Source organism: Callorhinus ursinus, unplaced genomic scaffold (assembly GCF_003265705.2).
Source record: "Callorhinus ursinus isolate GAN/ISIS: 27379988/994484 unplaced genomic scaffold, GSC_fseal_2.0 scaffold55, whole genome shotgun sequence".
In the NCBI taxonomy this organism is placed as follows: Eukaryota; Metazoa; Chordata; class Mammalia; order Carnivora; family Otariidae; genus Callorhinus; species Callorhinus ursinus.
In genome coordinates this window covers 865,798-892,764 of record NW_027397117.1, presented here as the reverse complement: position 1 = coordinate 892,764, position 26,967 = coordinate 865,798, and the positions used below count along the sequence as shown (strand labels likewise).

The 26,967-nt window shown below is 46.4% G+C and overlaps 2 long non-coding RNA genes across 3 annotated transcripts; one reads left to right on the top strand and one right to left on the bottom strand.

Moving 5' to 3' along the window:
• Positions 1-567: 567 nt before the first annotated feature.
• LOC112817409 (uncharacterized) lies at positions 568-25,673 on the bottom strand. Of its 2 annotated transcripts, none has more exons than XR_003206390.2 (5): positions 25,148-25,673; positions 15,409-15,488; positions 13,881-14,149; positions 3,336-3,428; positions 568-654 (listed from the first exon to the last, which is right to left on the bottom strand). It is a non-coding gene; the product is annotated as an uncharacterized lncRNA (long non-coding RNA). The 2 variants fall into 2 exon arrangements; XR_012375720.1 differs by lacking the exon at positions 25,148-25,673 and adding an exon at positions 25,052-25,118.
• LOC141371085 (uncharacterized) lies at positions 997-6,046 on the top strand. The gene is made up of 3 exons (XR_012375721.1): positions 997-1,110; positions 5,617-5,654; positions 5,930-6,046. It is a non-coding gene; the product is annotated as an uncharacterized lncRNA (long non-coding RNA).
• Positions 25,674-26,967: the final 1,294 nt, after the last annotated feature.

Below are 26,967 nucleotides of genomic sequence, written 5' to 3'. Positions count from 1 at the left end.
GAGTCTTGGTAGTGGTTGGGGTGGAGTGAGTCAACTTGATTGAAGTTACCACGGCAGTTGGAAAGCTACTGCTTGGTTTTGTCGTCAGTGGGAGGCTAGTGAATCCAGGCATATGCTTATAGAATTGGTGTCCATCCAGTTTCCACTGGTGGGTCTTGGAGAGCTTGTCAAAACTGTGTAACTGGGGACAGTCCCAGTGCTGACAGAACTAGAACTAGGAGCATCTGTTATGCTGTTGATAGGATGAGTTTCCAGAACAGTAGAAGCGTCCGTAGGCATAGGAAACACAATTGTCATACTGGTGGAACTAGGAGAGGTGGCCATCTCAGTAGTAGAAGTAAACACTGACATTGGGATGGTGGCCATAGAAGTAACTTCACTACTTGGACCCATTTCCATACATGAAGTAGTGGGAGAGGCAGGTGCTATTGTAACTGATATAGATTCTGGACATGGGGTGGTAGAAGAAATAAAACAGGTGGTGGTTGTTTCAGTAGCAGAGGTCTTTAGAGAATATGTGACTGGAGACGTTCTTATAGTTTCAGATGAAAAAGGAGTAGTGAAAGCGTAGCAGAAGAGCCTGTATTTTCCATTCTAGAGAGAGGTGAGGATGTAGAAAGAGAGGTCGTGGTGGTGGTGAGCACTGAAGTTACACTGGTGGAGGATAGAGAAGACAACATTATTGTTGTGGATATTGAAGAAGAGATAACAGTACCAAAAGAAGTAGTTATTGCATTTGTAGATGTACTCAGACTAGGGAACGATAATGTTGGAGAAACACAAGAAGTACTGGGTGGTATTGTGGGGGTGGGTGTTTTTACCAACATTGTAGTAACAGTCATGGCTGTTTCTGGGGTAGAGGGAGTGGGCGAAGTGGCTGTGATCGGGGTAGAGCTTGAAGTGTTGGTGGGAGTGGTGATGTCAGTTGTGGCCATTGTGACTATAGGGGTGGATGCAGCCCTGGTACTAAGGAGTGTAGTAATCAAGGTGGATGAAGGGGTAGTGTTTATGGTCAAATTGGAGACTGATTCTATGGTTGGGGCAGGTGGAGAGGACAGATGCATACCCATGGCTGATGTCAAGGTATTGGTGGTCACTGGAGTAGAGGAGGTAAATGTCAGAGAATCAACTCTTTTTGTGGGAGTGACTGATGATGTGGTTGCAAGAGGAGAAGTAATCTCTGTGGTGAGAGACTGCGTCCAAACACCCCCAGTGGGAGTTAGTGTGGTTTTCCAGGTGGATGGGGCATGAGAGGGTGTGACAGTCATCTTGCGTGTATATGCAGTAAATGTAATAAAGGAGGGTAGCCCAGTGGTCGGGGATGTTGTGTGTGTGTCAGTGGTAGTGGGTGCTGGGGTGGATTCAGCATTTATGTGCCATGTATCTGTGCCTGTTGCATATGAGGTGGTACTCTCTGTCTGTGTGGTCCCAGTACTGCTGGTAGACATGGGAGAGGAGCCTGCAGATGCAACTGGAGTGTCTGTAGCAAAGGTAGGAGGTGGAGTGCTGTGCGTACTTGTGGGCATGGCTGCCATAGTAGGCATTGTGGTAGAGGTTGTGATGACACTGGATGATATGTCTGTATTTTGGACAGTGGGGATAGATGGGATGATGTATGTGGGTGTTGCCAATATGCTGGACGCAGTGATTGTGGAGGTGAGGTCAGTAATGGTAGTCAATGAACCAGTGGTAGCCCTGGCTGTAGGGGTGATGGTTGTCCGTGTTGAGATAGGCATGCCTGTACTAACAGAGGATGAGTTTATGGCGGTGGTTATCCTCGGGGTTCCAGTGGTAGAGGGAGTTGGGGTTATTGCTGATGTGGTTGTGCTTCCTTTAGAGTAGATGTTTGAAGAAGTGACACCTGGGGTACTATGTGGTATTGCAGGAGTGGGTGTTGTTACCACAATCATGGTAGTGGTTTCTGGAATGGAGGCAGTGGGCAAAGAGGCTGTGTTCAAGGTGGCCCATGGTTGAAATGTTGGTGGGAGTGGTGATTTCAGTTGTGGCCACGGTGCCAGTACTAGTGGGAGATATAGGGGTGGACGTGACATGGGTTGTAGGGAGTGTAGTAATCAAGGTGGATATAGGGGTAACGTTTGTGGTCCAGCTGGAGACTGGTTCTGTGGATGGAGCAGGTGGAGAAAACAGAAGCATACTTGTGGCTGATGTCAAGGTACAGGGGTTCAGTGGAATAGAAGAGGCTGATACTGAAGAATTGACTATATTCCTGGGCGTAATTAAGGACATAGTGGAGGGAGGAGAATTAATCTCTGTCATGAGAGACACTGTGGAAATGTCTTTTGTAGGAATAAGTGTAGTTTTCCAGGCGGTCATCTTGCCTGTGTGTGTAGTGGCTACAGTAGAGGAGTGTGGTTCTGTGGTTGTGAATGTTGTATAAATATTGGTGGTAGTGGGTTCCAGGGTGGGTCCAGAGGTGGCGGATGTGGTGGAAACCATTGTGTTTGTTGGAGTGATTGATGATGTGATTGGAGAAATCGAAGTAATTCCTGTTGTGAGAGTTTCTTTAGGGGTGTCACTCCCCAGAACTAGTTTTGTTTCCATAGAACTCATTGTTTTCAAAGTAATTGGTGTACTGAGTGCAGCAGTCACTTCAGTAGAAGCAGATATACTTTGCGTTGTAGGTGTTGTTAATATATTTGTTGATGTGGGATCATGAGTGGTGGCAGTTGCTGTTCTGAATGTACTGGCAGTGTTGGGAAATGAAGCTGTGGTTGTAATCAAGGTGCTACTGGTGATGGGTGAAGAGTTGTTATCAGTTACGATGACTGAGATGTTCGTGGCAGTTAGAGAAGGGGTAACAGAGGTAGGAGTGATGACTGGGGTCAGAGACCTGGGTGTATAAATGCTTGCTGTGGTCTGGCTAGCCCTTTTTGTGGTACCAGTTGTAGAGGATATCAGAGTATGGAAGGTTGTGTGGGGCATTGAGACAGAGGAAGAGAGTAGGGCCATGGTTGTGGGAGTTTTCCCCAGAGTGGTGGTGGTAGTGGGAGGAGAGGTTATGGCTGAGGTGAGTCTCTCGGTGGTGGTCAGGGTCATGCAGGTGGTGGGGTAAGTGGTAGTGATTATAAGGTTTGTGGGATTGATGCACTTTGTGGTGCTCCTGTAGACAGTGAGTGTGGGTGGAGTGGTTTCCACCTTGAGGACAAGCTTGGACATTGGGATTGTTGAGGTGTTGGACTTGACTGTAGTTTTGAGCAATGCCTCAGAAATAGGTTTAAAGTGAGGGGAAGTGGTAGGAGTGGTAAGTGTGTGTTCCCTACTGTTGGGAGCTGGAGGGGCCCTGCTGGGAATGCTGAGTGGCCACCGTGCCGCACCTTTGGAGCGTGGGGAGTTGCTGAGAGCAGTGTGAGCTGCTTCTGCTCTGGGAAAAAGCTCAGTAGAGGTGGATGCAGCCATGGGGAAAGTGCCTATATTGAGGATAGAAGAGAGGGATTCATTTGCAGATAGCGTTGACACCATAAACACCATGTAGCTTATTCACTACCGCATTTTCCAGATAGTATCATAGAAAGTAGGAAGTTCCATTGCTTATCCCTCCATCAGAGGCAGTTTGGGGCTAGGGCCTTTCAGGTTCTGAAGGGGATGCCCTCAGTCCTTTGGCCCCTCTTCTGAGTGGGGACCTTCCAGCCCTCGGGATGGCTGTGCTGAGCATGCAGGTTCAGCTGAGGGTCCTTCCACCTCACCCCTTTCTCCACACATACATGTTTCCCTTACTCTGCTCCCTCCTCTTCCCCACCTGCTGCCCCAAGTCCCCGCCCTTTGGCTTTCCTCTGCCCTTTTCCCTATGACGCACTGCTGTCTGGGCTGACTCTCCTCTTCCAGGAGAACCCCGCCAAGTCTGGGCTTGGGGGTCTAGGGGGGGAACACATCATGGACACTGGAGCCATTGGGTCAGAGAGGGGAAAATTGCATAGAGAACAGCAAAGGGAAAACCAGAGTTTGAGGCTCAGACTCTATTGAGTTTGAGGGACAGGGAGAGAGGACCACACTGACAGGCTGAGGGACAGGACAGAAAAGAAAACTTCCAGAAAGTGATAAGTCAGAAGGTAGGCATGGCTTTGGCTGCCTTCGGCTCAGGTCATGATCCCAGGGTCCTGGGATCGAGCCCTGCATCGGGCTCCCTGCTCAACAGAGAGCCTGCTTCTCTCTCTCTCCCTCTGCGACTCCCCCTGCTTGTGGGCTCTCTCTCAAATAAATAAATAAATAAATAAATAAATAAATAAATAAATAAAATCTTAAAAAAAAAAAAAGATAGGCATGAGTTCCAAAGACCTTAAGGTTTAGCAGTGAGTGTTAATAAAAACAGACGTATTTTCTATCACCCACTCTATTCTGGCCACTGGGTTAATTAGTTTACAAACATGAACCCCTCACTCTACAGATATCATCAACTCCACTTAAGAGTGAGGGTCAGAGATCTCATAATGCTGGGGTGAGTGGCAGAGAGACTCCTGCAGCCACAGGATTTGCAAGCAGGAAGTGCCCAGACCTCCTGCCCACTCAGCATTAGCCTCCTCCTCACCTTGGACCGAGAACATCTTTGTTCTGAGAGCTGGGATTTCATTTCTCAGCCTAGCTGGGTATGTCAGGGAGGTGGGAGGGGGGATTATGAAGAGTCCAGGGTTAGAGCCCTTAGAGCCAGGAGGTGGCCCTAGAGGTAAGTGAGAGGGTGGTCCATGGGCCTCTAGGTTGGGAAGGTGTAGGATTGAGGGTCAGGAACAGACACCAAGAGACAGAGGGAAGGGAAATACAGAGGAATTATGGGATTCCTAAGGGACAGGAAAGAGAAAGCCCTGGACCACACGCCGGGTAGTATACACCCACCCTTTGCGAACAGTCAGGATCTCCCCAGCCCAGCCCTGCCAATGACAACTGTGCCCAGAAACATGGGCTGGGTGGGGGCAGGGAGAGATAGAGGCAGAGCTAGAGGAGGGGACTGGGACCAAAGGCAGAGATGCCCCAGAGAGAGGAGAGAACCCCAGGGGAAGAGGTAGAGCTGTCATGGAGAGAGCACCCCTGGAAGTTAAGGAAGAGTCCAGAGTGGACAGAGCACCGGGGCTGGTGGGGGGAGGGACAGAAGAGAAGGGAGGGCTCAGAAAACCAAATCAAAGGGAAGAGCACTCCTCTGGAAAGAGGTTATGCCCACTCTCCCGATGCAAGCACCCACCCTTGCAACCTGCTTGGTCCTGGGTGGGGAGTAGCACCAGCAGGACCCAGCTTCCTTTCTCCTCGATGCCTCCCGCACCCAAAGCTCGGAGGAATCTCTCCTCAGTCTCCCCTTAGGCCTCAGAGCCACTTCCCCACACACCCCTGCCCCAAAACATCAGCCCTTTTCCCACCTGCCCCCTCACCTCTGGCCCCCGTGGAGGCCCTGAGCATCCAGAGGAAACCGAGGAGCCTAAGCAGCTGCATGGGCCCGGTGCAGCAGGTAGAGCAGGTGCCAGCACCGGGGGCGGCCACAGGAGGCGGCCACTATGTACACGGTAGCACCCAGCTGGGACTGAAAGGTGTGGCTGTCTGCCCTGCTAGATGTGGGGGCTAAGCATAGGCTCCCCGTTGCACCGCCTACCTCAATTCTCTTCCCCCCTTCTCCAGGTATCTGACTTCATTGCTGTTGGGAGGACACCAAGAAGGTAGGACTAGCCCAGGAGGTGTCAGTCAGGGACTGCTGCTGGTGGCCCACTCAGAGGAGTTCCTAGGACCCTGCCTTTCCCCTCCCCTGTCCCCCACCAAGAACCAGCAAAACTGGATGGAGAATACATTTGGTCAAGACCTTGGACTCTGGAGTCTGGGGTTGACTCTCACAGCCTCTCCTTAGTTTCAGTCCCAGCTTCAGAGAGGGAGGGGAAAACCTGTTCTCCTTACTCCCTCTCCCCCTTGTTCTTCCCTCTCTCCATCCTGCCCTTAGCATGACTTGGGCTGAGACCCCATAACCAAAGCCATGGGAGCAATGCGGCATTCAATCAGAAGTTATTTTAATATCTGAGGATCTGGGCCAGGTCCTAGAAAAGAAGATACAGATGGCCAGTGGAAATGATCAAACAAAAGGATGTTTTGACACAGCAGATTAGCAACTATTAGGAAGTTTGAGTCCCTTCAGTGTTGGGAAAGGTGTGAAGAACACACACTCTCACCCAGCTGGTGGGAGTGTAAGTGTGTTGGGCTGCTCTGAAAAGGCCATTTGGTGACATCTATTAAAATTTTAAATGCATGCTCAAGGACCCAGTAATTCGACCACTGCGTCTCTGTGTTCAAGAAGCACTTCACAAAGGTATTCACAAGGATGTTTATTGCCATCCAGCTTATTGTGATTCCAGCAGAAATTGGAAACAACCCAAATCTCCCTCAGTAGGAATCTAGAATGACTATGGAATCATCACACTATAGACTACCATGCTTGAATCAAAAGGAAGAGCACCATAATGGAAAGACTCTCAAAATGGCTTGTTCAGTGAAACCAAGAGACACAGTTTTGTTAAAACACATACATATGTATTTCCTATGACTGCACACACAGACACACAGGTAAGTGCATTCAAAATTTGAAAGAGGGCGCCTGGGTGGCTCAGTTGGTTAAGCGACTGCCTTCGGCTCAGGTCATGATCCTGGAGTCCCGGGATCGGGTCCTGCATCGGGCTCCCTGCTCGGCGGGGAGTCTGCTTCTCCCTCTGACCCTCTCCCCTCTCATGCTCTCTCTCTATCTCATTCTCTCTCTCAAATAAAAAAAAATTTTTGAAAGAAAAAAAAAAGCTCACCTACCCCAATAACAAGGGTAAGATTAATTCAGAGAAGCGAGAAGGAACTAGGGTTCAGAATGATAGTCAGGGAACATTAGCTCTATCTGTAGTTTTTACTCTTTACTTTGACAAAGATTTCTCTCCCTGACCAAACTCTGACAAGCCTCCCCTGAGCCCTGTTTCCAACTAATCCTCAGTCCTGGCCTATAAAGACTTGAACAATCACTAACACAGTTCTAAGAGCTCAAGGCCACATACTTAGGCTGACCCCAGCCTCCCTTAAAGTGCTTGCCTGAGAAAACTCAAGGCTTCCAAAAGAATTTACTATTTGTCCCAGCAAACACCTGAATATAAGGCTTCTGTCTCCCAGCCTCTGGGGAAGGGTAGGAGCCTAACTTTAATAAGCACCAGTTAGCAAACCCAAATGGGTTTCACATGGACAACATCCCCTACCCTCCCTGTAACTATTCACTCCCCCAGTCCCCCGAGCCCCGCTCCCTCCCACCCCCCTCCCTCACTCTCCCTTGACCTCTGTGCAAACCAGATTTCAGTTCATGCTGAACTCTTTCCTATTGTAACAGTATGTTACTGATCAAAATCTGTCCTCAACTAGGGTCTGGCTTTGCTTATCCTTGACAATTTGAAGATGATGTTATGCTTTTGAAGGTAATGTAAAAGAATTTAGAAGAGGGTTCTGGGAGCACTTGGGTGGCTCATTTGGTTAAGCATCCAACTCAATTTCAGCTCTGGTCATGAATTTGTGGTCATAGGATCAAGCCCCGCATCTGGTTCCCTACTCGGTGGGGAGTCTGCTTGAGATTCTCTGCCTCTCCCTCCCACTTGTGTGCTCTCTCTCTCTCTCTCAAATAAATAAATAAATCCTTTAGGAGGAGGAGGAGGAGAAGAGGAAGAAGAAGGAAGAGGAGGAGGAAAAGTGGAGGAGGAGGAAGAGGAAGATTTCGGAGAGATGGTGGAGCAGGAACCAGGAATCCATCTCCCCACCTAGACGACAATTGCAATTGCACTAGCAAAATCTGTCTGACGTAACATACTTTGGTCGCTGATTATAGCTTCTGATCACAAAGGTTCAAACAAAGAGGCAGCCATTCTTATAAGCCCTTCCCCCTCCATTTGAAATGAATTCCAGGGGATTTAAAAGGCTGACCTCCTTTTTCCTCCCCTTCAGTTTTTGCTTTTTCCCCCTTTGGGAGTTGCACGTTAAAGACTAGGACTTTCAAAAACAACTGCATATGTAGAAAAAATTAGAAAGTGACCAAGCATGCTCAGGGAAAGAATCAGAACAAACCTCAGAAGACCTTAGTTATACCTTATGCCCATCTTCAGCACAGAAACACCCTACAATAACCAACAAAAACAATAAGCAAAAACTCTGGGGAAGGAGGAGAATCTGAGTTCCAGAGTTACAACACTATTAGACTCAAATGTTCTGTGTCCAATAAAAAAAAAAAAATCACCAGGCATACAAAGAAACAGGAAAGTATGGTCCATTCAAAGAAAAAAGAATCAAATAGAAACTATTCCTGAAGAAGACCTAATAGAAGATATACTAGGCAAAGATTTTAGAACAACTGTCTTGAGGATGTTCAAAGAACTAAAGGAAGATACAGAGAGAGTAAAAAAAAAAGATGCATGAACAAAATGGAAAAATTAATAAAGAGACAGAATCTAAAAAGAAATCAAAAAGAAAGAGCTGTAAAGCACAACAACTGAAGTGAAAAATTCATTAGAGGGATTCAAAGGCATATTTGAGCAGGCAGAAGAATCAACAAATTTGAAGATAGGATCATGGATTATTAAATTGGTGAAATGGGAAGAAAAAAGATTGAAGAAAAGTAGATGGAGCCTAAGGAACCTGTGGGACATCATCAAATGGAACAACATATGCATTCTGGGAGTCCCAGAATGATAAGAGAGAGAAAGGGGCAGAGAGATATCTGAAAAAATACTGGCTGAAAACTTTTCGAATTTGATGAAAGACATAAATATAACCATATTTATATACGATTATATATAACACAAGCAGGGGGAGTGGGAGAGAGAGAAGCAGGCTCTCTGCAGAGCAGGGAGCCCGATGTGGGCCTCGATCCCAGGACTCTGGGATCATGACTTGAGCCGAAGGCAGACACTTAACAACTGAGCCACCCAGGCGCCCCGACAAAGAGAGAATCTTGAAAGCAGCAAGAGGGAAGCAAATTGTCAAATACAAGAGATCCTCAATAAGTTTATCAGCATATTTCTCATCAGAAACTTCAGAGGCCATGGGGCGCCTGGGTGGCTCAGTCATTAAGCATCTGTCTTCGGCTTGGGTCATGATCTCAGGGTCCTGGGATCGAGCCCCACATCGGGCGCCCTGCTCAGCGGGAAGCCTGTTTCTCCCTCTCCCACTCCCCCTGCTTGTGTTCCCTTTCTCACCGTGTCTCTCTCTGTCAAATAAATAAATAAAATCTTTAAATAAATAAATAAATAAATAAATAAATAAATAAATAAATAAATAATTTAAAAAAGAAAGAAACTTTGGAGGCCAGAAGACAATGGCTGATATATTCAAGGTGCTAAAAGAAAAAACCTGTCAGCCAAGAATTCTATATCCAGTGAACCAGTCCTTCAAAAGTGCCAATCAAGACATTCTCAGATAAACAAAAGCTGAGGGAGTTCATGACCACTGACTTGTCCTTCAAGGAATGCTCAAAGGAGTACTCCAAGGTGAAGGTAAAGGACACTAGACATTAACTCAAATCTGTATGGAGTGATAAAGATCTCAATAAAGGTAAAAAATTGGGCAATTATAAAAGCTACCAATTTTGTAACAGTGGTTTGTAACTAACACTTTTCCACATGATTTAAGAGACTAATATATTTAGGGGCACCTGGGTGGTTCGGTCAGTTAAGCATCTGCCTTCAGCTCAGGTCATGATCCCAGGGTCCTGGGATTGTGCTGTGCGTCGGGCTCCCCATTCGGCAGGAAGTCTGCTTCTCCCACTCCCTCTATCTCTTTCCCCTGTTTGTGCTCTCTCTCCTTCACTCTGTCTCACTCTCTCTCTCGAGTAAATAATTTTTAAAAAGAGAGACTAATATATTTAAATTAGAAAAAACAATTATTAGTGTAAGAGCTAATTAGTGTAACTTTGGTTTAAAACTCCAAAACTTGTTTTCTACATAATTTAAGAGACTAATGCATTTAAAAGAATTATTAGCTTGTGTTTTGGGGCACACAATGTATAAAGATGTAACTTTTGTGATATCAACAACCGAAAGGGGTGGTAACATAGCTATAAAGGAACAGAGTTTTGTGTGTTATTGTAGTTAAGCTGGTATAAATTCAAATTAGAGTGTTATAACCCTAGGACATTAAATGCAATCCCTGTGGTAACCACAAGTTATAGACTATACACAAGCTATAGAAAATATACAAAAGGAAAGGAGAAAGAAATTTAAATATTTCACTACAAAAAAAACCCCACTAAACATAAGAAAGTAATGCAGAAAATGAAGGATCAAAAAAAGCTATAAGGCATGTAGAAAACAAAGAGCAAAATGACAACAGTCCCTTCTTATCAGTAATTACTTTAGATGTAAATGGATTAAACTCTCCAATCAAGAGACAGAGATTAGCAGAATGGATAAAAACTCTTGGTCCAACTATATATGTCTGCAAGAAACTTGAACTACAAAGAGGCAAACAGGTTGAAAGTGGTTGCCAAAGGCTTGGGGAGGAAATGGAGATCTGTTATTGAGTGACCATAGAATTCCAGTTTTACAAGATGAAAAGAGTTACGGAGATGGATGGTGGTAATGGTTGCCCAGTAATGTGAACATACACGTAGGGTAATGCAGGCTGCTGCCCAGGAAAGTGGAGTCTATCATGGAAGCCCCATTCAGTCAAGAAATGGATGTCACATATGAATTCAGACCAGAAGGTGACATCAGCACCAGCACAGGGTGACACAGTTATGTGGTGCTTCCGTTCCAGGTGAACTGAAGAGTGCAGGAGGCCCAGAAAGCTTGGAGGAGGCAGAGATAAGTGTGGGAAGGACTAAAGTCCAGGGGGGAATATTTGAAGGCAGAGGTCAAAGTGCCACTCATCACAATTGGGGGTTTCTCTTTATAAAAAAGAATAAAGGGCGCCTGGGTGGCTCAGTTGGTTAAGCGACTGCTTTCGGCTCAGGTCATGATCCTGGAGTCCCAGGATCGCGTCCCGCATTGGGCTCTCCGCTCAGCAGGGAGTCTGCTTCTCCCTCTGACCCTTCCCCCTCTCATGTGCTCTCTCTCTCTCAAATAAATAAATAAAATTTAAAAAAGAATAAAAATTATGACTATAAAATTAGATACAGCAATGCCTAAGGCCTTGGAGTTTTTGCAGAGGGGAACTCCATAAATCCTCCTCTTCCTGGGAGGCCCAAGACTCAGGAGGCCTCGGGGGGTTGCAAAGTGGAAAGGTAGTTGGCAAACTCACCTATGCCAGACCCTCTGGGAGCTCCTTGAGGCTCTGTGCCTCTCACATATCATGAGTGAACACATTTTTATCCAGAGCCATTGAAGGAATTGCAAACAAGAGGCATTGTGAATACTCACCAAGCAGTGCTAGCTAAGTTCCAGACATGCACCTGGACTCACCGAAATTTGGGGGACACCTTATATTGCTCTGGCCTCAGAGGGTGTGTGGTCAAGCTGGGGATGTGAGCAAAGGAAGGAAAACATAAATCAGCAAGATGAGGTGGCACCCAGAGCCGACAGCAGCCCCACAGAGGAGGCTCAGGGGAAGGAGTCCACAGGGAGCTGGGCCATTCTTGGGATCCTCCACTTTGATTTCTTAACACCTTTGACCAGTTGCACGATATTAAAGTGTTTGTTTTCAGAAAGGTTTGTTCTTGTTTTTCAGAAGAGTCTCCCTGGGTGCCTGGGTGGCTCAGATGGTTAAGCGTCTGCCTTCGGCTCAGGTCATGATCCCAGGGTCCTGGGATCGAGTCCCACATCAGGCTCCCTGCTCCTTGGGAGCCTGCTTCTCCCTCTGCCTCTCTCTCTCTCTCTCTCTCTCTCTCATGAATAAATAAATTTTAAAAAATCTTTAAAAAAAAAAAAAAAAAGAAGAGTCTCCCTGGGACTGGAGCTATGTGGTCAAGCACCAGTGTTGGCCAAGACGCTGGAAACAAGGCATAAGATGCCAAGGACACAGATGTGAACGGACCCCCATTGCAAGGGGTCACCAGGCTCTTGGGGAGATGGATCTCAACCCAACATCAGGTTCCCTGATTCCTCCCCATCCACGCTTTCAATTTCTTCTCCCTCTCCTACACAAACTTCTTTCTATTCCAGCCAATAGGCTTCTTTGTCTCGGGTTCTCCTACCTTCCGGCCTTTGCCTGAACTTTTTCCCACACTAGGACTGCCCTGTCTGCCTCCCTTTCTCTTTCCCTCAGCCTGTGAAAATCCTACCCATTCTTCATGGCTTTGCTTCTTTCTCTCCTCCACCAGGAAGCCATGCGTGGTCAGGAAGCTGACCTCTCCCACTCTTGGAATGTAATGGTGCTTACTGCTGACATCGCTCCCATGGCACTTAATTATCATTTAGTGGCAGGTATTAGTTATCTGAATGCCTGCCCAGAAGGGGGAGGGGAAGGTGACACCTTGTGCACCCTGAGCTGGGGCAGTGGCCACTTTCCCCCTGGAACTAGCAGAGCCCCACCTGACTAACAGAGGAGATGGTCAATCTAAAACTGCTGGGGGAAACGCAAACCCAGGAAAATACAGGCTGGGACCGTCCTTCAAAAGCCAAGGTTTAAGGACAAAGTGTAAAGATAAGGTCAGGGGCAGGTCACTCCTTTTCTCCTCACGAGTGAGTCAAGCTTGCAGGAAAGTTTAGGACAAGTGTGCTCACCGTCCCCCTCCACCGCGTCATAACCTGAACTGTGGTAGCAGTTATCATGGATGGTGTCAGGTGATAAGAGTCAGGGTGCTGACCAGAGTAGTCTCTGAAGTCATGATAGGTGGGGGAGGGGCATCGATTTGCATGATGGCAGATGAAAAGCTGATACTTGGCTTTACAGTAAGTGGGAGCCAGTGACGGTTGGCATATTAGTCAGGAGAGCAGGCAATGCTGAGATAAACAATCCTAAAGACTCAGTGGCTGGCAACAGCAGACGTTTCTTTCTCACTCATGCTACTTGCCCATCCCAACATCTGTGCTGTTCATTCAGGGACCCAGGCTGACGGAGCAGCCCCTATCTGGGACACTGCCAGTCTCCTAGCAGTGGGAAATGACAGATGGCAAAACCATGAGCTGCCTCCTAAAGCCTCTTTCCAGACATGACGTCGCATACCTTCCACCCACATTCTGTTGGCTAAAGCAAATCGCAGGGTTGCCCTGAGTCTGATGGACAAGAACGTAAAATCCTTCATCGGGGAGAGGCACCACACATCTGATGCCAGGCCTGCTCTCAGTGGCGCGGGGAGATCTAATCCATCCCAGGGAGGGAAAGCAAACATACTGAACAATAACACAACCTACCACAGCTGGGATCCTGGCAGTAGCTATGGTTTATGCTAATCAAGCCCCATCAGTGAGGCGCCTGGATGGCTCAGTCGGTTAAGCATCCCACTCTTGATTTCGGCTCGCGTTGTGATCTCAGGGTCGTGAGACCGAGCCCTGGCTTGGGCCCTGCACTGGGCGTGGAGCCTGCTTAAGATTCTCCATCTCTCTCCCTCTCCCTCTCCCTAGGCCCCTCCCCCCACCTCTGTCCTCTTTAAAAAAAAAAAAAATTTTTTTAAAGAGCCATCAGTGACATTGGCAGACAGGATCAGACCCCTGGTGGGTCTTTCCTTTCCTTTTCTTTTTTTGGTAAGATGTTATTCATTCGAGAGAGAGAGAGAACGAGCATGAGAGCGAGAGAGAAAGAAAGAAGAATACGAGTCGGGGGAGTGTAGGAGGGAGAGTAGGAGAAGTAGGCTCCTGCTGAGCAGAGAGGAAAGTCCTATAATAGAGAAACTAAACACTGCAGTTCTGTTTGAAAAGTGGGGAGAGGGAGGGTCCCCCCGGAACTGAGGAGATTTGACAAAGTGCTCATGGAAGCACAGGAAGTGAATACTATCAGTGGGAAGGAGTTACTTTCAATATTGGGTCCTGTGCCAACACAGGAAATGGTGTGAGAAGCAGAGATGGTAGCACCTGGTGACATTTCTGGGCACTTCATAGAAGAGATAAGACAGTGATGGAGGGGCGCCTGGGTGGCTCAGTCGTTAAGCGTCTGCCTTCGGCTCAGGTCATGATCCCGGGTTCCTGGGATCGAGCCCCGCATTGGGCTCCCTGCTCGGCGGGAAGCCTGCTTCTCCCTCTCCCACTCCCCCTGCTTGTGTTCCCTCTCTCGCTGTCTCTCTCTCTCTGTCAAATAAATAAATAAAATCTTTAAAAAAAAAAAAAGCGATGGAAAGAATTTTAGAACTGGTGGGAGCTCGTAGAACACTGATCTTTCACATCTTAAAGTGGGGTAATATTGAGGATAACAATCAATTCACAGAAGAATATATACAGTTTGACTCCAAAAGGCTAATCTAAACAATATTTTGATTAGGACTCCACACATGTAGAGCAATGCTCTGAAGAAAATAAAAGTAATCATTAATACAAAATTCAGGAGAGAGTTATGGTGGAGGAAAGAGGTGTATGCAATCGGTGAGAATCATCTAGGGAGTTCTTAAAGGGTGTGATGTTCAATTTCCGAGGCTGGATAGTGGGTACATGGATGTTCTTTTATCATTGTTCTTTAATTGTGTGTGTGTGTGTTTTCCACACATTCACATGAGTAATATATTACTCAATCAAAAATAACTTAAGGGATAGACAGTAACATAACACATTCAAAATAATCAAATAATCAATCAACTGAAGGCAAAAACAAGACAGAGATGCTCATTGAGAGTTTTAGCTAATGTAATGAGACAAAAAATAAAAAGAAATACTGGGCATAAACAATAAAAAAAAGCTAAATGACCCGATTTTGGCTAATGAAATTGTTATGTAATTTCAAAATCCAAAAATGCTAGTGGGCAGGGGGAATACTATATTAATGAGAGACCTCGGGGCACCTGGCTGGCTCAGTCAGTAAAGTGTGTGACTCTTGGTCTTGGAGTTGTGAGTTTGAGCCCCACATTGAGCACAGAGATTACTTCAAAATAAAATCTTTAAAAAAGATGAGAGACCTTGGGGCACCTGGGTGGCTCAGTCGCTAAGCATCTGCCTTCGGCTCAGGTCATGATCCCAGAGTCCTGGGGTCAAGCCCCACATCAGGCAGGAAGCCTGCTTCCCCCTCTCCCACTCCCCCTGCGTTCTCTCTCTGTCAAATAAATAAAATAAAATCTTAAAAAGAAAGATGAGAGACCTTGATAAGGTTTATATAAAATATAAAATATATATTTATATAAAATAAATAATTTTCTCCATTCTGTAAATAATCAGCTAGACATGGAAATTGGAAGAAATGTTCCATTCACAATAGAAACGCAAAATGGAAAACTATTTAGGAACAGATTTAACAATGAAGAACTCATGCAAGATTTTATTCAAAGGCATAAGGCAAGATCTAAACAAATGGAAAGGAAGTACCAAGATCTTGGGTATTAAGATTTTTACGGGGTACCTGGCTGGCTCAGTCAGTAGGGCCAGCAACTCTTGATCTCAGGGTTGCAGGTTCGAGCCTCATGTCGGGTGTAGAGATTACTTAAAAATAAAATAAATAAAAGATACTTACAATAAAAATATGTCGTCTCCCAAAATTAATGTATATATTTAATGCAATTTTGTTTTTTTAAAGATTTTATTTATTTATTTAAGAGAGAGAACATGAGCGGGGGGGAGGGGCAGATGGAGAGGGAGAAGCACATTCCCCGCTGAGCAAGGAGCCCATGCCCAACTCCACCCCACGAACCTGGGATCATGACCTGAGCCGAAAGCAGATGCTTAACAGACTGAGCCACCCAGGCGCCCCATTTAATGCAATTTTAACGAAGACACCAACAGGGTTGAATTTTCTTCATGGACACAATTACTTTAAAGTCCAGGTGGGTGAATAAATGTCTAAGGATACACTGGAAAATTGTGAAAAATAATTGTGAGGAGGCTTGCCTTGTCATATATTAAAATTTACTACAACAAAAAAACAAAAACAAAAAATTAAAACAAAACCCAAATCCACATTTTTTAAGTTTTTTAAAAGCATACCATAAAATGACTGCAATCGAACAGTATGATGTTATGATAAGAATGAGCAATAGACCCATGCATGAAACAGAATGGAAAAGTCTGAAATAAATCCAACCATTTTCACATACAACAAAGGTGAAATTTAATTCAGATGAAAAGATGGTTTATTTAGGGGCGCCTGGGTGGCTCACTCGTTAAGTATCTGCCTTCGGCTCAGGTCATGATCCCAGGGTCCTGGGATCAAGCCCCACATTGGGCTCCCCGCCCCGTGGGAGGCCTGCTTCTCCCTCTCCCACTCCCCCTGCTTGTGTTCCCTCTCTCGCTGTGTCTCTTCTGTCAAATAAATAAAATCTTAAAAAAAAATCTTTAAAAAAATTTTTAAAAAGGTGGTTTATTTAATAATGCAACTGAATATCCACATAGCAGAAAATAAAATTAGATCTTTATCTTACAACATTAAATTTTAAGGCAAACTCAATCAAAAACATAAGAAAAAAACTCTCTAGAGAAAAATCTAGGAGGCTCTTCATATAACTTTGGAGCTGAGGAAATTATTTTAATCAAAATGAGAAACCCAAAAAGTACAAAAGTAAAATTCCACATTTCTACTACATAAAAAAAGCAACAATAGAAAGTAGAAAAAGAATAGATTGGGGGAAATTTTTGCAATGTGGATGACAGATAATAGGTTAGTATCTGTAATATACAAAAGGCATTTATAAATTTATATTTAAAAAACACAAATCGGGGGACGCCTGGGTGGCTCAGTCAGTGTAAGCGTCTGCCTACACCTCGGGGCATGATCTCAGGGTCCTGGGATCGAGCCCCACGTTGGGCTCCCTGCTCAGCTGGGCATCTGCTTCTCTCTCTCACTCTCCCTCTGTGCCCCCCCAAATAAATAAATAAAATCTTTTTAAAAATAAAAATAAAAAAAAACAAATCGGGAGCACCTGGGTGTCTTGGTCAGTTAAGCGGCGGCGGACTCTTGATTTCAGCTCAGGTCATGATCTCAAGGTCCTGGGATGGAACCCCCTGCTGGCCTCCATGCTCAGTGGGGAGTCTGCTACATGATTCTCTCTCTCCCTCTCCCCACCCCTCGCCCCCCCCAGTGTCTCTCTCAAATAAATTAATCTTTTTAGAAAAGCACACAAATTGTTCAACCCTATCCTCATGGGCACTGTATATGTAATGTCTCCAAAGATGCTTTCAGTATCTTAACAGTATGCTTTTGTTGGTTATTTAAATGTTCTGTAGTATGTTTGTTTTGTTGCATTTTGTGATTAAGACATAATTGACATACAACATTATATTAATTTCAGGTGCACAACATAATGATTTGGTCTACGTATATACTGATGACGGGCAGGTGACTGGGCTGGAGAGGGAGAGGTTTCAATGGCTACACAGAAGGGACTGGACCCATACAAGCTGCTAGCCCCAAAGGCAGCTTTGGGCACCAAGGAAGACCCTAACTCAGTCCCCATCTCTCACCAACAAGTGAAAAGTAGGTTGCATCCGTAAGGAGGACAACACTGCCATTATCCGCTCTGGCTGCACAAAAGTGAGACCCAGCGATGCCCTAGCTATGGAACCCATGACAAGCTGGGGCCCCACCAGTTGCCCCACTGAGCCTTGGCACTAACTTACTCAAAACATGCGGTTTTAAGTTTCTTCTTTCCAGTAAAGACTAGCCATTGCATTGGCTGCTTTTCCCACAAAATAGATACATGGATATAGATCATAAAATGATTACCACAATAAGTGTAGTTAAAGTCCATCCCTACACCGAGCTGAACAAATTTCGTTCTTGTAATGAGAACTCTTAAGGTCTACTCTCTTAGCCACTTTCAAATATGAAGTACATCATTGTTAACCATAGACACATCTCCAGGACTTACTTATTTTGTAACCAGGAGTTTGTACCTTTTAACCCACTTTACTCACTTCACCCAGCGCCAGCCCCCACCTCTGGCAACCACCAATCTGTTCTCTGTATCAATGAGATCAGTTTTGTTTTGATGGTTTTTTTAGATGCCACATATAAGTGAGATCATATGGTACCTGTCTTTCTCTGTCTAAGTTATTTCACTTAGCATAATGGCCAGAAGGTTCAGGCGAGTTATTGCAAATGGCAGGATTTCCTTCCTTTCTATGACTGAATGGGGGTGTGTGTGTGGGGGGGTGTGTGACATTTTCCTTATCCATTCATCCATTAATGGACACAAGTTGTTTCCATGTCTTGGCTACTGTAAATACTGCTGCAGTGAACACGGGTTACAGATACCTTTTCAAGATAATGTTTACTGTTTCCTTTGATAAATCCCCAGAAGTGGGATTGCTGGACCATTGGCTGAGTAGCAGAGACCATAAGCAGCCACTCAGGTTTTACTTCCTAAGTTACAGTCTTGCTGCTTCCAAAGTTGGCTTTGGTTTGGTTTGGTTTGGTTTCTGGTTGGAAAGGTTACTCGGGTAAAGCACATGTTTTCTCCTAGCATTGTTCGTGGGGTACCTGGCTGGCTCAGTCCGTAGAGCATGCGACTCTTGATCACAGGGTTGTGGGTCCAAGCTCCACGTTGGGTGTAGATATTACTTAAAAAAATAAGATCTTTTTTCTTCTTTTTTTTAAGATTTTGTTTATTTATTTGGCAGAGGGAGGGAGCACAGGCAGAGGCAGAGGGAGAAGCAGGCTCCCCACTGAGCAGGGAGCCTGACACAAGGCTCGATCCCAGGACCCTGGGATCATGACCTAAGCCGAAGGCGGACGCTTAACCGACTGAGCCACTCAGGCTCCCCCTAAAAATAAGATCTTAAAAAAAAGAAGAAGAAGAAATTAACGTACAATTCACCTTTTGCCTTTGGAGGACCTCAGTTCTTGCTGAGTTTGAGGTTTGGTTTTCTTGGGTTTTTTTTTTTTTTTTTTATCCTGATATCTAGATCAACCTCCAACTCAAACCATGTTGGTAAATGCTTTTGCACCCAAATCTCTGGAATGTTTTAGAAAGCAAAACTGGTTTTTCCTTGTTGGTGATCTTAAAAAGTATGCTTAGGGTGCCTGGGTGGCTCAGATGGTTAAGCGTCTGCCTTCGGCTCAGGTCATGATCCCAGGGTCCTGGGATCGAGTCCCGCATCGGGCTCCCTGCTCCTTGGGAGCCTGCTTCTCCCTCTGCCTCTCTCTCTCTCTCTGTCTCTCATGAATAAATAAATAAAATCTTTAAAAAAAAAAGTATGCTTAGCAGTTTTATTTACTAAACTAAAACTTAATTAAAATACTATTAAGTACTATTCTTTAACTGCAATCTTAAGTATCGACAGTATGTCATCTTAGTGAATTTGTTTAACTGTGTATTTTATTTTGAAGTAAAATCTAAGATAAAATATATACTATACACATAGAGACCTAGAAAACTTAGTTTGTGGAGTACAATGTTGGATCACTAACTGTTCTGGGTAACATTTATGTAACATTTTTCTTTCCTAGAAACTGCTTTTATAATGTAGTTCTACTTTGATAATGAGAATGAATGCATATTTTTAAAAAAATATTACCAGGTCCAGTACTATTCTTATACTTTATACTACAGGGAATTTAGCCCAGTGAGTTTTAAATAAAACATTGTTGATTGGACTATTACAGCAAATTCTTTTTTCTCAAGCTCACATGGACCATTCACCAAGATAGACCACATGGTGGGCCATAAAACACACGTTAACAAATTTAAATAGAAATCATAAACGTCTTTTGTCAGACCAAAATGCAATTAAACTAGAAATCAATAACAGAAAGATAACTGGAAAAATCCCAACATATGTGGAGATCTAACAACATACTTCTAAACAACACACGAATCAAATAAGAAATCTCAAAAGAAACTTTAAAATATGCTTAACTAATGGAAATGAAAACACAACTTATCAAAAGTTGTGGGATGCAGCAGAGACGGTGCTTAGAGGGAAACTTATAGCATCGAATGCATTCTTTAGAAAAGAAAGTTCCAAAATCAAAGAGTTTAGAAATGAAATAATGACACATCTTACAACTTGAACATTTTAGATTCAATGGAATATGGTACAGCAGACAACGTTCTCTGATCTTACTGCAGTAAGTCTGGAAATTAATAACAAACCCATTAAAAAATAAACCCTATCACCTGGAATTTTAAAACACTTTCTTAAAAACTCGAGACAAAGCAGAGGTATAAACCCAAATTATGGAGCATCTAGAAAACAGAAATAATGAGAAGAATACACAAAAGGCCATGGGATACAGCTAAAGCAATGTTCAGAGGAAAATTCATAGCATGTAAGTAATTACATCAATAAATAAAAAATGAAAAGAAATGAATTAAATATCCAACTCAGAAAAATGAGGGCCCTTAAACAAATGAAAAGACGCCGCAAGTCACTCATAATAAGAGAAATACATGAACCATGAGAGACTATGGACTCTGAGAAACAAACTGAGGGTGTTAGAGGGGAGGGGCGCAGGGGGATGGGTTAGCCTGGTGATGGGTATTAAGGAGGGCACGTACTGCATGGACCACTGGGTGTTATACGAAAACAATGAAGCGTGGATCACTACACCAAAAACTAATGATGTAATGTATGGTGACTAACAACATAATACAATAAAATTTAAAAAAGAGAGAGAGAAATATAAGTTAAAGCTATCCTGAAATACCATGTGCCTCTTTAATGAGCCACAATTTGGAGGAAGGGGGAAAGAAGAAGAAGAAGGAAAGAAAAAAACCTAACAGGCTGTGTTGGCAAGACTGTAGGAAACCTGTAACTTTCATTGCTAGAGCAACACAAGTCTAGGAATTTATCCCAGGATCCACTTGCAACACTGCAAAAGGATTTATGTACAAAGTTTATAATAGCAAGTAAACTGAAAGCAACTTAAGTATCCCTTAGAGGGGGGCAAATTAAATTGAGTAATGTCCATGCAATGTAAAGTATGCAGCTTTTCATTAAAAAGGAGGAAAACAGGAGCACCTGGGTGGCTCAGTTTATTGAGTGTCTGACTCTTGATTTCAGCTCAGGTCTTGACCTCAGGGTTGTGAGATCAAGCCCGGCACCAGCTCTACGCTCAGCATGGAGTCAGCTTGGGATTCTCTCCTTCTGCCCCTCCCCCGATATCTCTCTCTCTAATAAATAAGTATTTTTTTAAAGGTGGAAAATGGGGCACATGGGTGGCTCAGTTGGTTAAGCTTCTGCCTTCAGCTCAGACTCCTGGGATTGAGCCCCACGTCGGGCTCCCCACTCAGTGAAAGTCTGCTTCTCCCTCTCCCTTGGCCCCCTCCACCGCGCTCGTGGTCTCTCTTTCTCTCCCTCTCAAATAAATAAATAAAATCTTTTAAAATAAAAAAAAAGGAGGAAAACAAGGAAGAATGAATAAGTCTATGTAGCAATGTGGAACTATCCCTCGGTTACATTGTTTGGTTAAAAAAAATGTCCAGGTGCAGAAAGAGAAGATGCTACAATTTATGTGAAAATATGGGGGGGGGGAGCAGAAGATATCTATTGCCAATAATCCCAAGGCACAACCAATAGATACCCCTGCTTTTAGGGATGAGAACTGGGTGTCTGGGGCAGGGGTAAGAAGGGGACTTTGCACTTTATACCTTTTGAATTTTATGAATTCACTAACAGTTCAAATAAATAAAGTTTAACTTCAAAAGAAATCCCCAGCCAGGAAATAACTTCTTCCCCCCCTTCTGAAATCCTTCAGCTCTCACTTCTGGGCATCTCGTTGGCCAGCACTGCAGACATGTGGGGGTGCCCGGGAGGGGAGGGGAATAGTATCACAGCTGAACTAAAGGAGGGGGAGGTCTTGTCCTAAATCCAAAGAGCCCCAGATGCTTCAAGCTAATCCATCTGTCAGTGACCCAAACCCTGCCCCCCACAGTCCCAGCCCCTCCCTTGGCCTGGTATAAGTAACAGGTGCTGCCCTACCCCTGTTATTGAGACAGAGCCCAGCCTCTCGGCCCTGCCAGCCCCCCTTCCTCGCAGAGAACCAGATGCACCCCACTTCCCCCATGGCTTCTCCAGAGTATACCTGCTCCCCACCAAGTACAGGCTGCCAGGGAGAGAAGAGATACCCAGCAGCCCCTCTGACAATTCAAAGAAGTGCACATGTCGGGCGCCTGGCTGGCCCAGTCGTTGGGCGTCTGCCTTCGGCTCAGGTCGTGATCCCAGGGTCCTGGGATCGAGCCCCACATCGGGCTCCCTGCTCCGCGGGAAGCCCGCTTCTCCCTCTCCCACTCCCGCTGCTTGGGTTCCCTCTCTCGCTGTATCTCTCTCGGTCAAATAAATAAGATCTTAATAAAAAAAAAATTAAATAATTAATTAATTTTAAAAAAAGAAGTAGTACATCTGTGCTGAGAATCAGGGGCTTCTGCCTCAGGCCAGGGCGGGAGAGGACAGGTAGGGTGGTAGAAATGACAAAGCACCACCCAAGGGAGGCAAGGAAGGAGAGGAGGGCTAGATAAATGGGGGCGTGGAAGGAACTAGAGTGCTGCCACCCCACAACAAACGTGTTCCACTTTCCTCCAACCCCAGGGTCCCTCTGGATTTCATGCTCCCCACCCCCGCCAGCCCTCCAACCTGGAGAAGGGGACTTAGGGGACAGGGTGCCCTTCCCCTTGAGTCTTGATCATGAAAATCATGGAGGCCCAGGAAATGGAGTGGTCTGGGTGGAAGGGTTTCCAGAAGTGGCCCCGGAGATGGGAGGTGGTCAGGGAAGAGTCGGGGAGAGGGGGCCTGGGATTGAGAGGTCCTTGTGCCAGGCTGTGGGTCCAGGACAGAATGGGGAGCCTCAGGAGGCACTAAGCTCCTCTGGCCACGGTGGAGGCTGGGCATTCCACACCCTCAGGCCCTGGCCTGGCTCAGGAGGGTCGTATCTCACCGTTGGGACAGGTGTCTGGCTATGGGAGTCCGGTGAAGGTATGAGGTCCCAAATGGGGAGGAGGACGGTCCCCTGGAGACTGCAGAGACCGTCACACATCCTTCTTCTCCCCCAGAGCTGGGTGTTCTGCACCTGCTCTCTTCATTCAAAATGCTGGAGCAATGCCCAGCACCTCTGGCCCAGACCTGAGTGAGGCCCGAGAGGGTGGAGGGACAGAAGGGCAGTGGGGGGAACGGGAGGTAGGGACAAAGCTGTCCAGGAAGCACAGGAGACCTGCCCCACACTTTTTCTTGTCTCAAACTCTAGGGGTTAATTTTCTGGAAGGCACAGATAAAAAAGTGAGTGACTCCAAAGCATGTCAACACTATCGCAGGTCAGAGTTCTCATGCAGGGCCACCACGGAACCACTGAGGAGGAAGTAAGCAAAAACTTAACTTCTCGTGCGTCAGTTTCGGTTTCCTGACTGTTACGTCTTAAGGATGAAAGAACAGGTGCACCCATCCCACTGCAAGGCTGGAGCCAGAATTCAATGGGATGACACTTAGCAAAGCGTTCATGCCAGCAGCTGCTAAACTACAAGAGCCCAGTAACGCTACCGTGGACCTGACACTGGGTCTGGGCTCCTTGCCAACTGCACTCTGGTGTCCCCAACGGTGTGGATATTCACCTCGGGGCTCCACCTGTCTACAGGACCGCTGGCCAAACAGCCAATCTTGCAGCCAGCCTACACTGTCCCCAGGCAAGCTGGGGGATCCCAGACACACCCTCCCCACCTCTGCACCATGTGTGTGTCGGATGCTTCCTGTCGCTGCAACCACAGCCAGGTTCATCCAAGGGGAACGTCCACTTTGGGATGGCTCTCCCTGGCTGGCTGATACCTACAGGGCAGCCCGGAGCGACTGGCAATGTTTTCAGGAGCTCCCTGGGTGTCAAACATAGAGAGAACCTAGTGCGACCTCACCAGCTGCTTCCGAGAAGTCATCCAGCGTGCACTGCTAACATTTCAACCAAAGCCAGCATCAGCATAGGCTGGTGCCTGTGTGGAAACAGGATCAGAGCAGACTGCGGGTCAGCACACCAGAGAGCCTGTCAGGTGGGCGCTGAGCTCTCCTCCAGGATCCTAAGTTCCTTTGAGGTTCTGACCCAGGGCAGCTAAATGGTAAACATGGGGCTAAACGCACTCCCGGTGAATTACAGCATACAATTCACTCCTTTTGGACCATTACAGCTCCTGTGCAGAGATCAACCTGAGAACTGCGCTGATGTCTGTCATTAATCAATCTGGGGAACAAGGATAATCATATTGTGCCCATACCCTATACCCACTCGACCCTCTCCCCAGCCAAAGATGGGGTGAGGATAAGCCAAAGGATGTTTGATGAACAGCATGGGGAATACTGTAAACTGGTTACATATTTAACAGAACTGTGAAAATAAAATGAGTCTATCCAGGGATGCCTGGGTGGCTCAATCAGTTAAGCATGTGCTCTCAGCTCAGGTCATGATCCCAGGGTCCTGGGATCGAGTCCCACATAGGGCTCCCTGTTCAGCAGGGAGTCTGCTTCTCCTTATGCCTGCCATTACCCCTGCTTGTGCTCTCTCCCTCTGACAAATAAATATAATAAAATCTTTAAAAAAGGGGGGGTGCCTGGGTGGCTCAGGCGTTAAGTGTCTGCCTTTGGCTCAGGTCATGACCCCAGGGTCGTGGGATTGAGCCCCGCATCAGGCTCCCAGCTCAGTGGGAAGCCTGCTTCTCCCTCTCCCACTCCCCCTGCTTGTGTTCCCTCTCTCGCTGTGTCTCTCTCGGTCAAATAAATAAATAAAATCTTAAAAAAAAAAAAAAAGTCTATCCAGAGACAGGCTAAAAGTTGGGTGAAATGCTCAAAACTAGCAAAAAAAAGGGGGGGGAGTATAAATAGGATGGATGGGTGATTCCGAGCAGGAATCATGCAAAACTACGTAACTTGGATCGAGTGTGAATTTTAGCCCAACCTGCAGAAGGGGTCAGAGGATGGGGTGGAGAAAGGGGAGGAGAGTCTCTTGCATGGCTCATGCTCCCAACTCTTTAGGTCAATGACCCCGCCTGATGGGGATAGGGACAGTGGCTTCACCAGGAGCCCTCCAGCCTTAAGTGGGAAGGGAATCCCCTGAGGACATCCGGAACCAATGTCCCTACCTTGTTCTGCACGCGGGAGCGGTGGGAGGACCCGGGTCGGGGCGCTGCGCCGCCAGAGCCGGACCGCCACCCTCACCCCCACCCCAGCACGCTCACCGGTCACCGCCTTGGCCTCCCCTCCTCTGGCAGCTCACGACGAAGACTCTCGTCGCCACCACCTGCAGCAGCACCAGACGGAGCCGCGGCCCCGCCAGGCCTCCGCGCAGCGCCCTCCCGCGGATGGCTCGAGAAACTGCGTTTCCGTGGAGAAGCAGCTAGAGCAGGGCGGGTCACAGGTCACTAAAATTTTAGGACGTGGTGGTGTTCAAGAGAGAAAGCGCGTGGGGGGCGTCGTCCCCGAGTTGAGACATTTTAGAAGTGTGTTTCAGTCCTGCACTAAAAGAGGCAAAGGAAGGCATTTGGCAGAGGATAGCTGTTCCCCAGTACCTTCTCCCTTTCTTCCCTTGGCTGTATTAAAACAGCCAAATTGTAGGTGAGTACACAGTCTTCCAGAACAAAAGCTACATCTCTGAACTTCGGGCATAGCCAGTTATTACCTCAGGATTAAGTTCTGGCCAAAACAATATAAACCGAAGTGCTGTGTGTATGACTGATTTCCAAGAAATGTCCTTAAAGGGAGAAGTGATGATCTTTGTCAGTCCCTCCTCCTGCCGGTTGGTTAGAATGCAGATGTGATGACCGATGCACCAGCAGCCACATTACACCATGCAGTGGAAGCTACCCGCCGAGGATGGTTAAGTAACACTATTCTGTGCAAAGTAAACTGGTCCCTGACGCTAAGGGTACTCTGCCCATCCTATGTGGTCTACTTCTGTATCTCTTTTACATAAGAGAGAAATGGATTTCCATTATATTTCATTCACACCATTATTGTTTGGTTTTCTGTCTCACATAACTGAACTGAATCCTAACCAATAAACAGAGGAGATAAAAATCCTCTTTGCCGGCAGAAGTGGAGCAAGGATGTAACAGAAGTAGTGGTCCCTTGTGTTAACAAAGGTTTAGGAGAAGCTCAAGATAAAATTCCTGAAATTTCTATCCATTTTTAAGAACAGGCTCAAATCCTTGACCATCTCCCTTCATAACCAGAGGGGGTCCCTGTTAGTTCTTGTGCCTGATGACTGCCCACAGCACCTTCTTCTGGTCCACACAGTCTCAGGAGGTCAGTTTGGACTGACTGTGGGGACACCTAGTCCAGCATGGCTCCTCATGTGATCCTCAGACCACCCCCATGAGACTACCCTAACGACTTGCTAAAACTGCAGACTTTAAGGACTCTGCCCAACACCAGATGGATCAGTCCCTCCAGTGGTCCCCATGATTCCGACAGACACTCAAGTCCAATCCACCATTTTACTTGTGGGGAAACTGAGGCCCAGGAAAGGGGTGGAATTCTCCAGAAGTCTGACAGCAGAGCACTAGGCAAGAACCCACTAATCAGGTCCTCCAGTCCAGGGTTTACTCCAATGCCATGTGAACCCTCTGTCCTGGCTCTCTCAGGTGGTCCCTTGCTAATTTAAAGACTGAGATGGGACACGATCTGCACGGCCTCCTCCATCCTCACAATCCTGGGACAAACTGCAGGCTGAGGATACACCTGTGGCCCCTCAGCACATCTCTCAAATTTGCTTGCAGCTGCAGAGCCCCGGCCACACCTACTAAGCAGGAACAGGACCTTCCTGCCCTCGGACTCCATGCAGACTTGCAGATTCATCTGCCTGGACATTCAACTGACCCCTCCCTGAGCCAGGGCCTGGGGAAGCACATCAGGGGCTCTCCAGAAGCAGGACACCCTCCTGGGATCCCAACCTATGCCCTACCAGACCTGCTGCCCTTCCTCCCATTTCCCCCGTGCAGCCCTGCCCTGCCCTCCCTGTGCCTGGGGGATGGGAAGGATGGTGTTGACATAAATGGCT